This window comes from Lissotriton helveticus, chromosome 9, assembly GCF_964261635.1.
Source record: "Lissotriton helveticus chromosome 9, aLisHel1.1, whole genome shotgun sequence".
Classification (NCBI taxonomy): domain Eukaryota; kingdom Metazoa; phylum Chordata; class Amphibia; order Caudata; family Salamandridae; genus Lissotriton; species Lissotriton helveticus.
The window spans coordinates 774,624,176-774,645,211 of NC_136070.1; positions in this window are offsets into that span (position 1 = coordinate 774,624,176).

A 21,036-nucleotide genomic window follows, 5' to 3' on the forward strand; every position below is an offset into this window, starting at 1 on the left:
TGCTGATCTACCTGCTACCCTTTCCTCTTGTGTTGGCATAGCCCCGGTAGTGGGTGGATCTTCTATTTCCTGCTTACTATACGCAGACGATATCCTTATCCTGGATTTAACTCCTAAGGGATTGGCCAATCGTCTGCAGGCTCTACATCTGTTTGCAGAGTTCCACTATATGAGGATAAATGCTTCAAAAAGTAAAATCATGTGCATTACAGGAAAGAAAAAATCTAAATCTGAGAATTTTGGGTGGGCAGTAGGCGGCCAGAAACTGGAGGTGGTTAAGACATATACCTTTTTAGGAAAAATAATTTCCGCTAACTTGAGTGAGAAGCCTCATATTGACAATAATTCCCGTAAAGCCTGGTCCCAAGGCAAAAGTCTGAGCGCCCTCTACTCCGCCACAGGGAGAAGACATTTTGCTTGTTTATTGGAGGTTTTTAGGGCAAAAATTCCTCCAACGTTACTGTATGGAATGGAACTGGTTGACATAAAGCATTGGGGCTTTCTGCAGAAGCTAGAAGGAAAATTATTAAGGTCTATTACATCTCTTAACCCGGCCTGTTCCGTGGCTGCGTGCAGAATGGAATTTGGTCTCCGTAGCAGCTGGGCGCAGGGCCTATCAGCTTTAGTTCGATGGGTTGTTTGCCTCGCTAGAAGTGAAACGGGGACTTTGAGATTCCTTCTTAAAGGGGAATTGCTGGGTAATTTAAAAGAGTACTCCCAAATTGTTAAGAACTTCAGAAAGGCTGTGGCACTTCTCGAATTAGAAGAGAGTACTCTTTTTACTATCTCTCCTTACCAGTTAAAATCCCTTTTGAAACAGGCGTCATGGGATTTATGTTTTATGTTGGATAAAAAGTCTATGAAAGCAAAGAGGGGAGGTAATCTCCTGGTTACCTCTTATTCTATGAAGCTTGCCCAACCCTATGTCGCCTGGAATTTACCCCATGGTATTCGGAGATTCTGGTTCCTGTTAAGGCAGGACTTGTTACCCTTGAATAATCTTTTAGCAAAATGGTATGGATCTTCTTCTAGATGTAACTTTTGTAACATATCTGTTCAGGATCGTTCCCATATATTGTTCATTTGCCATGCATTGCGTCCACTTCGGTTGAAGTGGATAAAACCAATATGTCTGCAACTGGGTATCCTTAATATGAATTCTTTTTTACAGGCATTATATTCTCCTCCTAAGGAAATGTTTTGCTTCAATATTTTTAACTTTTTTTTTTTTTTCACAACAAAATTTATTGAGCAGGTAGGTAAAAAGGAAATACGTGGCTCCCCACAGTCTGGAGATCACCACCAAGCATCATGACACATTTTTTCTGTAATGCATATTTTACACAAGAAAAGCCGAATAACAGAACACCCCCCCCTCCTCCACCCACAAACCCCAACCACCCAACCCCCCTACTACCCACCCCTTATCCCTCCCTAACCCCTAACACGTGAGTATACCAGACAATCTGTATTCGGTCACCTTGTGATAGGCATGACGCACCGCCTAGGCCCGTACCGCATCCTCTACCTGTATTTCGGCCTCTTGTTCCCTTGGGGGATCCAGTAGCAATCCCCTATACTCCGCCCATCGCTTCCAGATCTTAAAGTGCTTCCGGGGGCACCCTTTCGCCTCAAACACCGGGCATTCCAGTCCCATGAAGTAATCTAATCCAGCCTTCCACGCACACAGGGGGGGGGGCTCGCTCTCCCTTCCATGCTCGCGCTAGGTCCCGTTTGGCAACCACAAGCCCCAACAACAATAAATGGCGTTTATATATATTTCCACCGACTCCCTCCAATACATGGAGCAGCCCTAATCTAGGAGTGCGGGGAAGATCCCATCCTAATACCTCTGACAGGCAACTCCAAACGCCCCTCCAGAACCTGACCAATCCAGCACACGACCATACTGTATGCAATAGCGTACCTTTCTCAGCTCCGCAGCGCAGACACTCTGGTGACCCAATCAATCCCGCCTTCCACAGCCTCTTTCGGGTGTAGTACGCCCTGTGTAAGTACTTAAACTGAATGAGCCGAAGCCGTATGGCGATGGCGGCCCCACGCGGGGACTCCAGGGCCTCCCTCCAATCATCGTCATCCAGGAGACCAACATCATCCTCCCAGGCCTCCTTGAGTGAGAGGAGGTCGGTTGAGCAGTGAGTAACCAGTGTTTGATAAATTCGGGACACTTTCTTATCTCCAAGGTCTCCCATGAATACCTTCGCTTCGAGTGGGCTGAATTCCGGGAGTGACTCCAGGTTCGTAAGGCTAGGCGTCAGCGCATGTCGGAATTGAAGGTATCGGAAGAATTGGGTCTTGGGCATGTGGAACTCTGCACTGAGCTCCTGGAACGACTTGAGGGTAACCCCTGTCATGACGTGGCCCAACGACGAGATCCCGATTGCATCCCAGCCATCAAAGCCCGTCAATGTAGCCAGTGCGGGCAGCCGCCCATTGTGCCATAACGGAGTCTCCGCCGTTAATCGACTCCACCAGCCCATGCGACGCAGTGCCTGTCGCCACACCTCAAAGACAACTCGCGTAGCACACGGCAATGCCCGCATCAGCCTAGCCGAGCATAAGATCGTATGGAGGGTGTTATTCCCCATTAGCAAACGCTCCAGGGCATACGCCGGGTCTCCCCTGTCTCCATACCACCAGTCATTAAGTACCAGCAGCTCGGAGGCCTGATAGTAGGATAAGAGGTCCGACGTGGCTAAACCACCACAGTACGTAGACAGGAAGCATGTTCGCAGCGCTACCCTGGCCGCCCCTCCAGCCCAGAGGAAGCGGCCCAGAACTGAGTTGAACTGTCGAAACCACCGGGGGTTAATTGGATGTGGGTAGCTTTGCAGCTGATAGAGGAGGCGCGGAAGCGCAACCATCTTGAATATCGCCGACCTACCGAAAATGGTTAGGGGCATCCGCGACCATGTTTTCACATCCGTCTGGACCTTTTCCCATACCTGTACGATGTTCCGTTCCCATGCAATATCCACTGATTCAGAGAGGAACACTCCTAGGTATTTTAACCCCCCGGCCGCCACCTGCAATGCCGACGCCCAGGGACCTGCTGCAGCACCACCACCCAACACCCACAGAGTAGACTTGCGTGGGTTCAAATGAAGGCCCGATACCTCCCCGAAAATACGCATGATGTCCAAGACTCGGGGTCCCGACCTAGGGAGATCCGTAAGAAAGAATAGGACGTCGTCTGCGTATAGCGCGATTCTATCAGTAAGGTTCCCACCCCACTCAAAGCCCCGCATCTGGGCGTCAATGCGCACCCAAGAGGCCAGAGGCTCCATAGCTAGAGCAAAGAGGTATGGGGAGAGTGGACACCCTTGTCGGGTCCCCCGGCCAATTGGAAATTCTTTCGAGACCGCCCCGGAGACCCGCACCGAAGCAGTGATATCTGTATATAGTAATTTGACGTAGGAAACAAACACCGGGCCCAGGTTGAGACGGGGCAGAAGGGCAAATAAATACGCCCAGCTAACTGAGTCGAACGCTCTGTCAATGTCCGCCAGCAGCAACGCTGCCCGGTCACCCGTGGCACCCATAGCATCAACCGCCGCCTGTGCCCGCCTGATATTATGCCGCGTCGCCCTATGTGGCATGAAGCCGGCCTGGTCGGGGTGCACCAGATCCGTCACATACGGGAGCAGGCGGTTCGCCAACGCCTTGGCAAGTATTTTGGCCTCTATGTTGAGCAATGAGATCGGACGATAGGAGTCGTGACTGTCCGGGGGCCTGCCTGGTTTCTGAAAAACCACCACTTCTGCATGACGCCAGTCAGGGGGCAGCCTACCTCGTGTGCGCGCCGCTTCCAACGCATTTCGGAAATGGGACCCTAGTTGGAGGTGGAATTTCTTATAAAATTCGCTCGGGAAGCCACTTGGCCCAGGTGCCTTCCCAGTGTTGAGCTGCCCCAGCGCGTCGCCCAGCTCCTCCGCCGTAAGGGGAAGATCCAGTGCTACCTTGGTCTCATCCGAGACCGCCCTCGGTAGAAAGTCATCGATGAATTTGGCGACCTCCTCCGCAGTCAGACTATCCTGCGGTGCATATTGTACCTCAAAATAGTGGGCAAAGCTCGCCGCCAGCTCACCTGGGTCAGTTATCGCCGTCCCGTCTTCAGCAGTGAGGCCCGGCAGTGCAAGTGGCTGGAAGGTACGCTGACACAGCCTATGAAGCATCGTGCAGGACTTATCTCCCCATTGATACACTTTGCTCCGCGTGGCTAGCCATGCCTGTCGAGCCTCGTCCAACAGCACCGATGCATAAGTCTGTTGTGCCTGCAGGAGCAATCTCACCGCTATTTCATCGCCCCCTCTCTGGCACCGCTGTTCCAAGGACTCCACAAGCGTGGCCGCCTCAGCAATGGTTTCTCGGTGTCGTCTGCGGGCTGCCGCACACCACGCAATGTCAATGCCCCGTATGGTGGGCTTCATTGCCTCCCAAACCACCACCGCGTCTATGTCATTCACTAGGTTTTCTTCCCAATAGTGGGCAATCGCACCACGTAGATGCTGGACGTAGTCATGCTGCTGGAGGTGCCACGAGGACATCCTCCACCTGAAAGGCTGTCGTTTTTTAAGCATATCAACTCTGACCCCCACTGGGGAGTGGTCAGATAGCCCTCTCGGCAAAATTTCGGCCTCCCGCACTCTGTTCAGGTACACTCCGGGCACAAACACATAATCAAGCCTCGAGAAGGAGCCATGTACCGCGGAAACATACGTGTATTCTCGCACCTTAGGATGCATATGGCGCCACACATCCACCCAGCCCATCCCATCCACCATCGCAGTCAATCGGGAAGGGGGGGCAGTCACTATCGTCTCTCGCAGTTGCAGGCGATCCATGCTTACATCCATCACCTCGTTCCAATCACCTCCCACCACTGCCATGGATTCTGGAATATCGTCCCACACAGTAAACAGCCGCTCAGACAAGGACCACTGCATAGGGGGAGGGGCGTATACACTGCCAAAGACCACCGGTTCAGTGCCCACCATACCTTTGATAAAAATGTATCGACCCTGTGGATCCGCCCATTGTTTCTCGTGGACATAGGCCAACCTGCGGTGCACCAAGACGGCTACCCCCCTAGACCCCCTGGCAAATCCGGCATGATACACTTGTTGGTAGCCAAACCGCTGTAAACTGAGCACTTTCGTCCCCATCATGTGCGTTTCTTGCAATAATAGCACATCCACAGCTTCCCTCTTCCCCCATCGCAAAATCGCTCCACGTTGATCTTATCGAGCATCCCCCTGACATTCCAAGTAACTACGCGCATGGACTCACTAGGGAGCCCTGAGGACGCTTCAGCCATAATCAAGGGTTACCACCCAATCAGGCCCCGTACGCCACACCCACACACCTAGCAACGACATCAACATATCAGAAAGACTCACGTGTTGTCCCCCCCACCTACCCCACGTCCCCCCAACAGCAACAGACCCCCCACCCACATTGACCCACCCCAACCCCAACTCTACCCCCCCTTCCTTCTCCATCTGCACCCCACACCCCCCTCCCCTATACCTCATAGAACTCTGAAGTACCTGTCGCGGCATGGGCAGCCTCGGGCCCAAAACAGAGGACCCAAGACCAACCATGCCAATGGATCCCAACTCCCGGGAAAACAGTAGAAACATCCCCCCCCCAAGACAACTCCCACACTAGTAGGAGAATGGCAGCCCCTAATAAGCGGCCACCCGAACCCCCCCACAATCCCACACATGTACAATAAGTCATTCTCCATCAACAACAGAGGCCTTGGTCATGCATCCAAACTATAGGACCCGGCCATGCAGCTCCCATTAAGAGGAGCTTGTATCGGCAACCGAGAAGCAGAGTACTCCCAAGGCCTTCAATGATCCTTTCCAGATTGATCCGAGTCCACTGTCCTACTTTCTTGTGTCCCATTGACAGAAGCAGATCGCTTCCGTGATCTGGACCTCCGGTTCCTTCTGCTCCTGGCTGTCTGGTCACCACGTTCCGGCGATGAACCTCTGGAAGAGCTGGAGTTGAGTCCCGGTTGGGCATTCGGCCTGAGTCTCACAGTTTCGTCCGTCCATTTAAACACATCCTCCGGGGTGTCAAAGAAGAGTGTTCGCGATTGAAAAACCACCCGCAGGCGGGCCGGATACAGCAGGGAATACTGGATTTTCAAGCCTCGCAGCTTCGCCTTGGCGGCAATGAAGGAATGGCGCTGTTGCTGCACAAGCCTTGTATAATCTCGGAAAAATCATGATCTTTTGATTTTCAAACAAAATGGAATCCCTGGTCCTCGCTTCTTTCAAAATGGCGTCCCGATCATGATAATTCAAAAGTCTAGCTATCACTGTCCTTGGCCGCTCACCCTCCGGTGGCCTCTGTGTTAGGGCTCGATGGGCACGTTCAATGACAAAACAGTTAGAGAGAACCCCCGGGGGCAGCCAGCTCTCCAGCCACTGTGAGAGAAACTGTTCCATATTCCCCTTCTCACACCTCTCCGGAAAGCCAATAAAGCGGAGGTTATTTCTGCGTGCGCGCCCTTCCGCATCTTCCACGCGGAGTGCCAGGCCCCTCTGAATATTTTCCATTGCCGCCATTTTCTTTTTCAGGGAACCGACATCGTCCTCCACCACCGAAATTCTAGATTCCGCCTCTTTAATTCATGCTACTGCGTTTCGCAAATCCTGACGCAACAAGGTGACATCTGCACCCACCGCACCAATTTTAGCATCGAGCGTGTCCCTGGACTGGGTGATCACTGCCATGAGCGCCGCATTATCCGGCCCCGCGCCATGTCCTCCTCCCGAGGGCCCGGGACCCCCACTGGGCCCTGTAAATTTATCGATGGTCCCCTGCTTGGAGGGACCCCCGCCTCCTCTGGTCATGGCTGCAGACCACAGATGGGCCGTGTAGGATAGTGGTACCAACGCAGGCTCGTTACTTCGTCTGTAATGTCCAATATAAGCCTCACCCAGCGTTCCTTCCACCACGGGGTACAGTCGCCCTCACACCAGGACTGGCGTAGATCCCCGGCGAGGCTGTGGACTTGTGGCTGCCAGATCAGGCCCCAGGCCCCGCGGTCCCGCAGCCGCGTGAACCTCCCGCTTCTGACCGATCTGTCCCTCGTCGCTGGGTGCCGCGGGCCGTAGTTGCTTCAGCAGCCAGACCCCCTGAATCCACCACCAATAATTCCACCGTCTAGGTCCCGGGGGGGGGGGCACTCACAGTTCATTGTTCGCCGCTGGGCAGCGTCGGTAACGGGTCAGCTCGGCCACACTCTGGTCCGTCGCCCGTAGGAGTCCAGCAGTGGGGGCCCAGTCTCCCGGTCCGGGCCGCACCCCAGGGGTTTCAGCCTTCCAGGCTCTGCCGGACGAAACTCGAGGCCCCGGCCGCACTGGATCTCTTAGGCCGCTGCTTCTCTCTGGGCACGTTCTCTGCTCCAGGCACCTCTGCCCCCACCGGTGAGGCAACGGGGGGAACGCCTATCACCCCTCAGCCTCCAGGATAATCTAGGACCAGGAAGATCGGCGGGTCGGCCGGCCCTCTTAGAAGCCCTCCGGCCGGGAGGCGCCAAAATCGAGGCCCCGGCTTCGCCGCCCCGCTCTAGGCCTCACGTCTCTCCCGGCGACCCGGCCGCATCAAACAGTCCAGGAGCCACGCTGTTTACACCGGAGGACTCACGACACCTTCAGCAACACCTGCCCCACAAGTGGTGTGTAGTTTGGGTTCGGGGACCAGGATAATCGGCCGGATTAATATCGGGCCGGCGGGAGCTCTAGCAAGCTGCAACCGCCATCGTCGCCCGCGAAGCCACGCCCCCTATTTTTTAACTTTTTTAAATGTTTTTTAGCTATTTATTGATGAAATATGGAGGTTTGTGACATTGATTCTCTTGTTATTGGAAAATGTTGTAGTTGTTATTTCATTTAAGAAAAATGTGTGCTTGTATTTGTTGTATTTTGTTTTATGTGGCCCTCTTTTGAGAGCCAAAACATAATAAAATAAATTGAATTGAATAGTGGTGGAGAGCCCTGCTGGGTGACTCCCACGTCCCTCAACACCCCTACTCTGCCACAAACAATGTACAACCCATCACAGCTGTCTAGCGGCATTGTCGGCCGCTAATTAGCACAGTGCCCTCCGTTGGAGTACATCGGGACCGGTGTACATGCGGAGGACGGTGAGAGCCTCCGGTGGTGTGATTGGGTATCGTATTTTGACTGGAGGTTCCAGTTGTATTACTTTTGCTGCTTTATTTGTTTTGCCTAAACCTCACCATTAAATACACAACATTTATCTCGGTGTCTTGTGTTCTGTGGGTGTCTGTCCCCGATCCCGGGACCACCAGGTCGTTACATACATGAAACCCCTGGCACAGGTAGTAGTAAATGGACGGTGCTTGTGCCCCTTTCCCCTTGCAAGGGGGACACAGCAGGTCTGCCCTCTATCGCCGCTCTTGTTTTTCCTGGTCCTTGAACCACTCATGGCATGGGTTACTGGAGACCCTCCAATCCGGGGACTCATCTGGACTGAAGAGTGGGAAGCCGCATATCCTGATATGCGGACAACATATTATTAGTACACTGCAACCCTGACTCATTCCCTCTCTAGAATAATGAAGATCTTTACACATTTTGGGAAGTACTCAGGGTACTCCATAAAATGGTCCAAATCTATAATATATGTTCTGCATGGTCCACCTCCAGTATTGCCAACGGAGTGTGAAGTGGTAGTGGTGGAAGGTAGTTTACGGTATCTAGCCATCTTCATTACAGCATACCCAGACAAATTCTATGACAAAAACCTTCGAGTGCCATTAACACGACTATGGAGTGCCGTTCCTTGCGCATGTCGTTGTTATGGTGCACCGCGCTCTTCCAGATGATGGCATTGCCCAGGTTCGTATATGTCCTCTAGCACACACCCATCCCGATACAACAGAACTACATTCAAGCCATCGACTAAGAGGTGCGGACTCTGCTCAGGGATGGGAAACCACCCTGTATCCCAATGCAGAAATTGGTAAGGGTATGGTATGATGGGAGCATCGCACTGCCACATTTACAGGCATATTGTTGGGCATCGCAATTAGAAGTAATAAACCACTGGCTACATTGGGCACACAATGAACCAGCCTACCAAAAGGACAGATTATTGTTGGGGGAGGGGGGCTTCTTATGAGCTTTACATGCAAAGCAGGAAGGAACGCATACACAGGACCCACGGCACAAATGATCCAACTTTGGAATCAAGTACTTGAGAGATTGGGTTGGCACAACAAAATAGCCCACACCACTCCAATTTGGGAAATGGAGAAACTAGGCTGCCTTGCTAAATGCCCTGAATATAATAAATGGGATGTCATAGGTATCTTAAGAGTTGCCGATCTGTGGTCCAAGGGAGGTGTAATCCCATTTGCAGACCAGCAACATGAATGTAATCTTGCTACGACTGAAACCTTTCAATACCTACAGATTAGACATGACCTACTGGTAGCTATACCATCAGGGAGTAACCTCCCTGAAGCCTGCCCACTTGAAGAGAGACTACTCACAGACTATATGGATCGCCTCACGATCTCCATGACATATCAAAAATTAATAAATAACTCAGCAGATGCACTGCAAAACACCGTGAATGATGGAAGAGAGACATTGGGGAGCGGGAGGAAGAGGACTGGCAGGAAGCTTTGGGGTCCCCCGGAGAAGTGGCCATACCCTCAAAACTGAGACTAATCAAACTCAAAGTGCTTCACAGAGTCTACCTCCCCAGAGACACATAAGTCAAAATGGGAAGAATTGACTCCCCAACATGCATGCACCAATGTGGGCACACAGGCGTGTTTTACCACAATTTATGGGAATGCCCCCAAATTACGACCTACTGGGAAACAATCATGAGCATGATAACACAAGTCAGTGGGGCCCAATTGCGGCCCGTGCCCAAACAATGTCTCCTTAACATATCTTAACATAAAGGAAGCTACCAACATCCGTTGGAAAGGCCAAATCTGGGCAACACTGGGTATAATGATTTCTAAACAAAACCTAGCCAAACACTGGGGGATACAGGACGTCCCAACCCTCACGGAATGGAACAAACCATGGACTGGGCCATGGTAGATGAAAGAGCTGTATATGAAAGTAGGGGTTGAGCATCGAGCAAAGAAATAGTAACAGGTTTCTTTTCCAATACCTCTGCCTGGACTTCCTATGGTGATAGCCACTGAGAGGACCCATCCAGACAACCCTACTGCTTAACTACGGGGGAGAACAGCAGACAATGTGGAATAAAATGTACAGTATCCAATATAAAGAATTGATTGTATGATTGTATACTTTGTAAAAACATCTAAATGAATATCTGTCGCACTGCTCATTAAAACATTTTTTTTTTTAAAAGCACTTGAAGCTCTTCCTTTTTAACAGACATCTTGGTTAATTCACCCTCGACCAGTCTTAAATCTCTCTTCACTGAGCCCTGATCTGCATTTGTTATATGATCCAACCATCTAAATGGATACTTTAACTGTGTATGTCCTCTACCCGATTATTGTAACAGTCTCTTGTGGTAACTACTGTACACATCCACCGCTTTAAACATCCGAGTTTAACTACTATTACTGTAACCCACTGCAAAACTGTATCATGTGTGTTGTAAAGCACTCTGATGCTATCTGATTATGTCTGCACTATAAAAAAATTCCAAAATAAAAATGTGAACACAGATTAGGACTGAAGAAAACTGGTTGATGGGAACTCAGAGAAACAACCGCAAAGGTGCACCACAATTTTCATCAAGACACAGTATTACTAATGAATCGCGGAAAGGTGATGTTTTTCTTGTTTTTTCAAAAAGTCTTTATTTTCAATCATTAACACCGTACAGCCGACGTGTTTCGTCCCACTGGGACTTTTTCAGGGCTTGTTTACTCAAAAGTAGTGCTTTTCAGTCTATAATCCACATCAGGAGTCTATAAGGTGCCTTTCCAAGTGTCGGAAGTCTTTGTAAAGGCTTGTTGTATGATTTGGTCGAGTCTTTTGTTAGGTCTCGGAAGCTATAAAATGTGGGCGGATCGGTGGCGGACTCCAGCAAGGACGAAGGCTTTGTGGATGACTGCAGGACGATTTATTATGATCGATTCACATGATCTATAAATACTTTTCTACTACGAGGCAACACTGATCCAAATGATTCTGCATCACCCACATTTTATAGCTTCCGAGACCTAACAAAAGACTCGACCAAATCATACAACAAGCCTTTACAAAGACTTCCGACACTTGGAAAGGCACCTTATAGACTCCTGATGTGGATTATAGACTGAAAAGCACTACTTTTGAGTAAACAAGCCCTGAAGAAGTCCCAGTGGGACGAAACGCGTCGGCTGTACGGTGTTAATGATTGAAAATAAAGACTTTTTGAAAAAACAAGAAAAACATCACCTTTCCGCGATTCATTAGTAATACTGTGTCTTGATGAAAATTGTGGTGCACCTTTGCGGTTGTTTCTCTGTATTTCATTCCCTAGGGAATAGGCACAGTAATGGTGGGTGCCATACAGTGTGCACACAAACCCCTAGTGTAATTTGAGGGGACTATACATTTGTTTGGGGAGAAAGGAAGTCAGGTGCTGCTAGCAGAATAGGGTCCATCGTCATGCTTTATTTTTGATGGGAACTCAGTTTAGGTGAGGACACACCTCGTGAATGGAAGCACATACTAGGAACATATGAGATTTCTAAATGTAAACACACACTGTGAACCTATAACATATATATTTCATTTTATTAACCTCAGAAAGATGAAAGGCTAGGCAGACTCACTGGGATTCGAACCTGCAAACATGAGGTTGAGTGATCCTTCGGACAATGTTAATACCCCACCCATTAACTCAGAAACACTATGCTATTTCTCCTTGCAAAGCACCGAACAGGTGAAAGGCTTGACCAATTCCATCAAATCAGGTGCTCCTTTGGACCCATGCCCTCCAAAGATCATACACCTAGCATATGAGATAATATGTTCCAATCTTTTTAACATCTTTAATGATATGATCAACTCTGGCCACTTTCCCAGACGATGAAAAAGTGCTTTTATCCTCCCGCTTCTTAAAAAACCTAAACTTAACCCTCGAGACCCTAGTAGGTATTGACATATCTCACATCTTCTATTCCTGACTAAATTAATGGAGCAAGTACATATCTCGGGCTACATGACCTACAACACCCCACCGGTGAAGGGTTTGGGAGGAAGGCCTAAGGGAGGGTTATATACATACATTTCCAACATGTTAGTGGTGGATTGGATTGTTTTTTGTCCTGGGGATTGTTATTACCAGATTATTCAATTGTTTATAAAGCACGCAAAGATAGTGCTCATGGTAAATTTTTATAATAATGATCCTGTGGGAGAGCTGGGGGTGCAGCTTTCAAGGATTGGCGAGGCCCTGGCTGTTATTTGCAATTCAAGCTCTATGGACACTGTGATTATGCTGTTGGGGGATTTTAACTGTGCATTGTGTAAATCAGCCAACTCGAAATTATGTGGCACTCATATTGAAGAGGGGGTCATCAACTGTCATTTTTCACATGCAAAGGCCGTGGACCTTCTCAATAAGTTAATGTCCCGATATGATCTGGGTTTTGTGAATGAACTTGTTCCCTCCCCTGTGATTATGTCCCCGACCTTTAATGGAAGAAGACTTGTTTCCACCATTGATTTTATGCTGGTTTCTTCACATACCCTTGCCCCAAGTTTGCTGTCCTTCATGATAGGGAGCATTGCACTAAGCGACCATTATCCGCTCTGCCTTAAGTTACATTTACCTGCCCAAAGCAGTGTGGGGAAGAACCCAGCAAACCGAGTGATGGGTACCTTACAGCTGAAAAAACTGAATGGGTATGCTCTTCATTGGACCAAAGTAGACCCGGAGGTATTGACAAAACAGATCATTGTTTCTTGTAAAACTGCCTTTGACATCGGTTTGAATGAGCTTTCCACTGCAGATGACAGACATAGTGCACTCCTTCCTTGAGATAACTAAAGAGGTTGGGAACCTATTGAGTGTTCAATGCTGCAATGGGCCGAAAACCCCCGGCTGGTTCAATAGTGCGTGCACTAAGGCTTATTCTAGTTTGAAGGTAGAGCTTCACAGACAATCTAGATCGCGTGAGGGGATAAGGAAGGCTAGAGCATTGTATAAGAGGACTATTGCTGAAAGAAAGAGGTCACTGAGGGAGGAGGCCTGGGAGTCACTTCACGCCGCTGCTCAAAAGAAGGACTCTGTGGCCTTTTGGAAGATTTTAAGGACCCTGCTCTTGGGTGGGGTGGAGGCCCCTCCATCGAGATCGCGATCCCAGAAAAAGACTGGATAAGTAATTTTTCTGCATTATATAATGGCCCAGCCGCCGATGAGCAACTATCCCTGGGATCTCACTCTATATATTATGGCAACCTACATGTAGCGCTGAACGAAATGGTTCTGGTTTTTGGTCATAGCAAGGGGGGTAAGGCTCTGGGCCCCAACGGTGTGCCAGTGGACTTGTTTAAGTCAAATGTCCTGCTATGGTGCCCATTACTATCCCATCTGGTTAACACAAGTGATCGCACGACCTTCCCAAAGACTTGGTCAGAGTCTATTATTGTTCCAATATTCAACAAGGGAAATTGTCAAGATCCTAGGTGTTATAGAACGAATTCCCTTCTTGACTCCATGGTGAAGGTGGCAGGTCGAGTTGTCCTGCAGCGATTGCAAGACTGGGCAGCAGAAAATCATGTTCTGTCCGACCTTCAGTATGGGTTTCGGGAGGGATTGGGCACTATAGAGCAGAGTTTAAATCTGGCATTTATTGTAGGTAAATACACAAGAGCCAAAAAAGGGAGACTATACTTAGTCTTCGTTGACTTAACCGCAGCGTTCGATTCTGTAATCCATGGCAGGTTATGGGAGATCCTTGCTGACCTAGGGGTGGACCCAAATATAATTGTCTTTCTGCAGCGCTTTTATGAGGGAGCCTCAGCGACCATCAGATATGGGGTGGAGGGTCAGCGCACAGCAGGATTTCCAGTTAGAATAAGGGTCAGGCAGGTCTGTGTCCTGGCCCCATTCCTTTTTAATTTATACATCAACGGGCTGGCCGAGGCACTCCTAACGAGTGGGCAAGATTTCGCTCAAGCAGGTGGGAGACCCATACCGGCTCTCCTATACGCAGACGACGCTGTTTTAATGGCGCATACAGGAAATGGTTTACAAAGGCTTTTGGACAGTTTTAATACTTTTATGCTTGACCTAGGTTTAAATATTCATTTTTCCAAGACATTCATAATGAGCTGTGGCATAGTGACTCGCAAGGATACGGGCAGGGACATCTGGCTGGATGGTAGGAAGCTTGCATCTACAAGTACTTTTTCGTATCTTGTGTCCTTCTCACTCAAAAAGATTCATGGTCCCAGGCAATTGAGCAGAAAAAACTGGTCTTCAGTAGATCTACTAGCTCCCTGGCCATCTTTGCAAAGAAACTGGGCAGGAAGTCGCCTGGCAACCTTTTGAAAATATAAAAGGCCCAGTGTACCTCAGCAGCGACATATGGGGCAGGGGTGTGGGGCATTGCCAATTCCCTCCCTTTACAAACCGTGGAAAATGCCTTCCTAAGATACCTCTTTTCTGTCCCCCTGGCATGTCCTCCTGTGTGTGCCATGAGGAGCGGGGTCTCCCGTATCTTGCAGACCGTATCAAACTTGAGTCAATACTCCTCTGGCACAGGATAAGGGTTAGCAATCAAACTCATCTAAATAGAAATATCCTGCATGACAGCAATAGGCTGGATGGGGCTCTGAAGATTCCCTGGCTCAGGTTCGTTTATAGGTTCTTGAATGATCTTGGACACCCTGACTTTTATTCAAACCCCAGCTCGATGGCTCGAGTCTCGAGGGAAACCCTGAAGAAAGAGGGCCTTGTTGGGTTCCCTTAGAATAGCAGACAAAGCCTCCAAACCCACAGTTATTCAACACCAGTTAAGGCTTACTTCTTTGGGCATGGAACCCTATTTATATTGGTCCCAAGTGGCTACGACAGACTACTCCTGACGAGATTTAGACTGGGCTCGGTACATAGATTAGTGACTACTCCTAAAATGAATGACTGGTCAAGATTGTTACCCGTGTCTCTGTGACTCCCACTCAGAGCAGTCCACCATTCACCTAGTTTTCTTTTGCAAGTTGTTCTCAGAACTAAGGAAAATTTGGCTACTTCCCATCCGAAGACAGCAGGGCCTTAGGCAATGCTTTCCAGTGCTCGTCCGTTTACAACTCTTAGAGTACGAACACGTGGCCTGGAGGGTATCCAAATACTTGAAAAAGGTCCTGTGGCAGAGGAAAAGTATGTCTTTTGAGCCTTGGGAGGCCGCTTCTTAGGTGATGTAACAGGATTTGAAATGGTCTTGGATTTTAAATGATCTAAATTTTTAATACTTTTTTTGGTATTTTACCTCTCTTTTTTTAACATGTATTTTTTAACTATTACATTTCATTCTAATATGTATTGAATATGTATTGTGCTTTTACATTGTCAAATAAAGCTAACTATTGATTGATTGATTGATTGATTGATTGATTGACTTAAATAATGGAAAAGGCAATCAAGTTCGAACTAGTCCGTTTTATAAATGCCAATCACCTACCTGATTATACACAATTTTGATTTAGGAGCGAGCACAGCACAGAGTCGGCGCTGATCATCGCCTCAGAAGATGTAAGAGCCACACTTGAGATGGGAGTGAAGACTGCTGTCATTTTACTAGATCTCTCGGCGGAGTTCAACACGGTCAATCATGACTTGTTGATTGTACAGCATTAGGAGAACAGCTCTTGCTCTCCTAAAATCATTTTTTTATCTGAGAGGGAACAATTTGTCGCCATGAACTAATTTGTTTTTGACACTTTCTCCCTGCCTGTGGGGTGCCTCAGGGCTCGTCCCTGAGTCCCACCCTTTTTAAAAAAATTTATATCACCCTTCTGGCCAGGCTCATCAAATCTTCTGGATTTTGAGTAATCACATATGCTGATGAAACACAAATTGTTGTCTCAGCATCCAGCAATCCGGATGAGACAACTGCCAGATTCCATAGCTGTATGCTGCAAATTGACATCTGGATGAAAAACAACTTCCTCAACTTAAACTTAGGAAAAACTGAGGTTCTCCTTTTTTGCAATTATATTTCTTTCTGGACTCCCAGTTGGCGGCCCCAAGAACTAGGTATGCTACCAACCTCAGCAAAGAAAGTCAGGAATCTAGGAATTCTATTTGACAATAAACTGTCTTTTGAAGATCCAATCAAAGCTGTTACTTCTTCATATTTCTTAACCTTTAAGATCATTAGGAAGGTATGTCCTTTCATTCCCCCCAACATTCAGAAATCTATAGTGACAGCTCTTGTACTGTTTAAATTGGATTACTACAATGGTCTTTTTTTTTTACTTGCAGCAAAGACTCCTCCACAAACTTCAGATTCTGCAAAATGTAGCAGCACACCTACTGTTGGGGATTCCTAGAGACCAATCAGAGTTTCAGTCCTTATTTAAGCTGCACTGGTTGCAAATAAAAAGCACATAGAATTCAACGTCCTATGTATTGCCTTTAAAGCCTTGCATAACTCGTGCACTGAATACCTTAAATGAAAGTTTACTTGGTACACTCCTCCTAGAGTGATTCGATGATCTATAACTAAGTATATAGTTGTTCCCAAGTTCAAACAAGCCTTACGGAGCGGCGGAAGCTTCATAACCTGTACAGCCAAACTATAGAACTCTCTTCCTTTATATCTGAAATAAAGCTCAAATCTTTTCTTCAGAAAAGCTTTAGAAACATGCCTCTTCCATTAACCTAGCCTAACTCTTTTATAATGCCTTCATACAGTTGCAGCACCAAGACGCCCTCGGACAATCAAGCACCTTATAAATAGCTCTCGGCGCTCCGAACTGAGGACGGTACGAACCGGCTCATCAAGGCCTTGGGAACTGATCCCTTCATAAGATTCCAGATTATTGCCTGGATACCTGACCAAATCTATTGGTTCTACATTTTATAATTCACAAACTTGAAACCTTGCCAACTAGCGGAAAAACCTACAAATTGCAATTGCATCCCCAGTGGGGATTACATCAGTACTAATTCACTATCTATTTGGACCTCGACTCGGTGCAGGGACTTAACTAGGATTAACTAGGATTTACATACACTTCTTTATGCTCATGACATCTTCTGGCGACCTTCTGAGAAACCACTAGCCAAATTGGACTGCTTGAGACATCGCTTTTGGACAGTAGTGTGCACGACTCGAGATACAGTTTAGAATAGTGAGATCCATACATCTCTAGGTCTCGCACCGATCGGTGAAATTCTAATTAAGCCCTGATGAAGTGCTCCGAAGGAGAACGAAACGCGTTGGCTGGAATTTAAAGCTTTTTTTTTTATACTGAATGAAAAAATAAAGGAAGTTAAGTAAAAACATTTTTCTATCATTTGGACTTTGTTATTTCACGCACGCCTATCAAATCGTAACCTAGGGATCTGGAGCACAGAGACATCAATAGACGGTTGATGCCAGGGCTTGTTGCGTGGGACCCGTTTGGATATTAGAACTGGCATGAGGTGCAGAAATTTATAGTCAACCGTCTTTTCTTTTGTGGCTACCTTATAAATATACATTTAATTTCCTAGACCTTCTACTTTGTCTACGTTATTTCATTCTCTGCTGTGACCCAGAAATCAGACAACGTGGTGGTGTAGCAGTAATTCACAGAAGCACAATTATGTCCAAATTACTTCCAAATGAGAATTTCTCTTCATTCCTATGCCTAGCTCTTGAAATCAGTGCCCCAAGATGTCCAGTCTCAGAACGAACATCATATACCACCCTTTCTGGAAAACACACGTTTGTCAAGGAATGTATTACATTTATATAATAACAACTGCCAGACTTGGAACCCCTGATTTTCCCTGGATTCTGCAGTCTCCACACGAGTGAAGTTAGCAACAAACCTTTTAATCCGTTCTCTTCTTTTCTATGAGACAACTGCTTTTAGCACTCTCAGAAACCAACACAGTCCAAAGGCTCTATTTTTTAATTCATTATATCCAAGGGCGCACTTCTGACTGCTGAAGACCCCACTCCTGTGGATTAGTTCGACCACCTTCAAATTTCTTTAAAACTATGGGGCATATTACCAAGCAATAGCGATAATTATCGCTATTGCTTGGTTAGAGACAAAAATTACCGCTGAGCTGCGGCGATTTTTATCGCAGATAAACCTTGGTATTACCAAGGTTTATCGCAAATGCGATAAAAAACGGCCGCAATGCATGAATATCACTGAAAAGTCAGCGATATTCATGCATTACCGAGCTAATGCTCTTAGCCATGTTATCCACCTCCCATTGGATAACATGGCTAAGAACTGCTCAGGGCAGGTGTTAGCTTTTGGAGATATTCGCGCTTAGCGCGAATATCTCCAAAAGTTGGTAATAGGAGATAGCGATGTTAGCGACTGTTTCCAGTCGCTAACATCTTGGCACGCCCACTTTGCATGTCATTAGTGATAAATATCACTGACATGCAAAGTGGGACCCAAGATGGTCGCTATCTCCTACTAGCTGTCGCTAACTGGTGTTAGCGGCAGCTAGGTAATAGGGAGATAATGTTATCTCCGCTTTCTTGGCTTTTAAAGCCAAAAAAGCGGAGATAAACCCCCTTGATAATATGCCCCTATGTGTCGCCCACCTAAAAACTTTGGGCTAATTCAAGAGAGAAAAATCATGGTTCTGAGACACTAAAACATTAACATCAATAACCTGACTAATAAGGATTAGGGTATCCTTCTAACCCCTGATCCACAACGGGGATTTAATTCCACAACAGAACAACAAATGCATCACTAATCAAATTAATGAAAATGCTGTACTGAAATGCAATAGTAAATGACCTAAGCCTTCTCTCCCCTGTTTCTGAAAGAACCTGTTTACTGAAACAAGTCTTCTATGGCATCATGAGAAATCTAGAGACAAGTACCCCCTCCCTTGAATCCTATTTTTCTCAGGGCTACAAGGATAAAATACAAATCAAACATCTACAAACCTAAATCTAGCCACATTAAATCCACACTTGATGCCGCTAAAAATTGCCCAAAGCTACCTTTCAATATAGTCAAACCATCAAACTCCTACTCCTCCACCGACAGCTTCCACACCAGCGTCAAACTGTGAAGGGTTTCCATTCTCTTTTGCATAAAAAGCAAAGTTTATGGAGCAATCACGTCTGTCAAAATCCACTTTCCCAGATGTTTGTACACTGTCCCACAAGTCCAAGTGGACCTGGTCACATTTTGAAATTTTTTTGAGTTACACTTACTTCAGACTACAACTAAGGTCCAATCACCTCTTTGATGCTTTGCCTGGCTCACTGCACAAGGAAATGGAAAAGGTGCTGCTGGTCCAGCCCAAATTTGGCTGCACCTGTACACGTTACAATTACGTAACATTAATGTGCACTTAGCACATCTTTCTCATGTGGGCTAACAATATTAAATAAGTGTTGGACTTGACATTTATTACTAGAGTGTATTCTCTGTAGGATTAGTGAATTTACCTATACTATGTGCTTTACCTGAATCAAATGAGATATAAATAAACCGTCCTCACTTAGTAGATATGTGCTTACTATTAAAACAAATGTAATTTATACAATGTGTGCCTTAAACATACAATGGCATTTACAGTTTAGATGTTGAAGTAGAAACCATCCTCACTTATGTAGAATGTGATTGCTTTAGAAAACGACAAACGTTTATGTAATGTCTGCACTAAAGTTATGCAAATATTTCATTCAAATGTTGTTCTTAGTCATAATTACACTTGATGATCAAAAGATTTTATTGTATCGCACATGTAATAAGCATCTAATGTACTGACATTTTACATTTATTTGGGTTTGGAAGTGCAAATGCATATTACATATGCACTCTTGTTTGAACATGTTAAGTTGACATTTTAGGCCTACATTTCCCCATACTGCATAAAATACTGTTCCCATTTTCAGCTAACATGGCATTTCTTGCAAGTATTTACACTCATTGTTCGAGCGTCAGAAAAACTGACAACATTCAGCCTATTTACCTGGCCTTTCTATTTTCCTTTATGGAATTTCTTGATTTTTGAGATTCATTTGACTCCAGAACCACCCTCTTAGCTTAGACCTTAGTTTAGATGATTTTAGATTTGCTTATGTATAGACGAGAAACTCAGACTTTCCTCTGTGCATAAAATACTTTTGTTACTCTTTTGTATTGCTGTAACTGATCTCCTAGTTTGCTTGATACTGGTTCACCTGAACCTCTTTAGGAAGTTCCGCTTCCCAGTTGTTATTCTGTATCCTTATTGCATGGTGTTCAGAGTCATGTACCTTAATGTGATTGTTAACTTGTAATAAACCTTATTAACCATAGCTACTCATTCTTGATCCTTATTGGATAGCCAAGTTGGTTACAATGTTAATTGAACTTTGACTGATGTCATGTTAAATCCCATTGTTAGAACTGGGGGTCTCTAGTTGGCTGAGGTAGGTCCCTTAGTCCAAATAGGGACCCTTGCTTCTAGTCAGGGAAAGGAGGGACACACTTTTAGATAACCCTTGCTCACCCCCGGTAGCTTGGCACGAGCAGCCAGGCTTATCTCCGAGGCAATGTGTAAAGTTTTTGCAACCACACTCCCAGTAACACAGTGATAACACCACAAATAGACAACCCACTGGCTTTATATAAATAGCAGTATATTTCTCAAAAGGAATACAATGAGACCAAACAATAGAAATCCAATATATGCGTATTTGTAATATTTCACTTTGCCGGTTATTAGGCCAGCAATCACTTGTAGGTTCTTGTGGTATTAATGAGCAATTCACGATGATCTAATGCAGTCCTAATGCAATGCTATGCAGTTCATAATGCAGTTTATAATGTAGTGATAAGACAGTCCTTA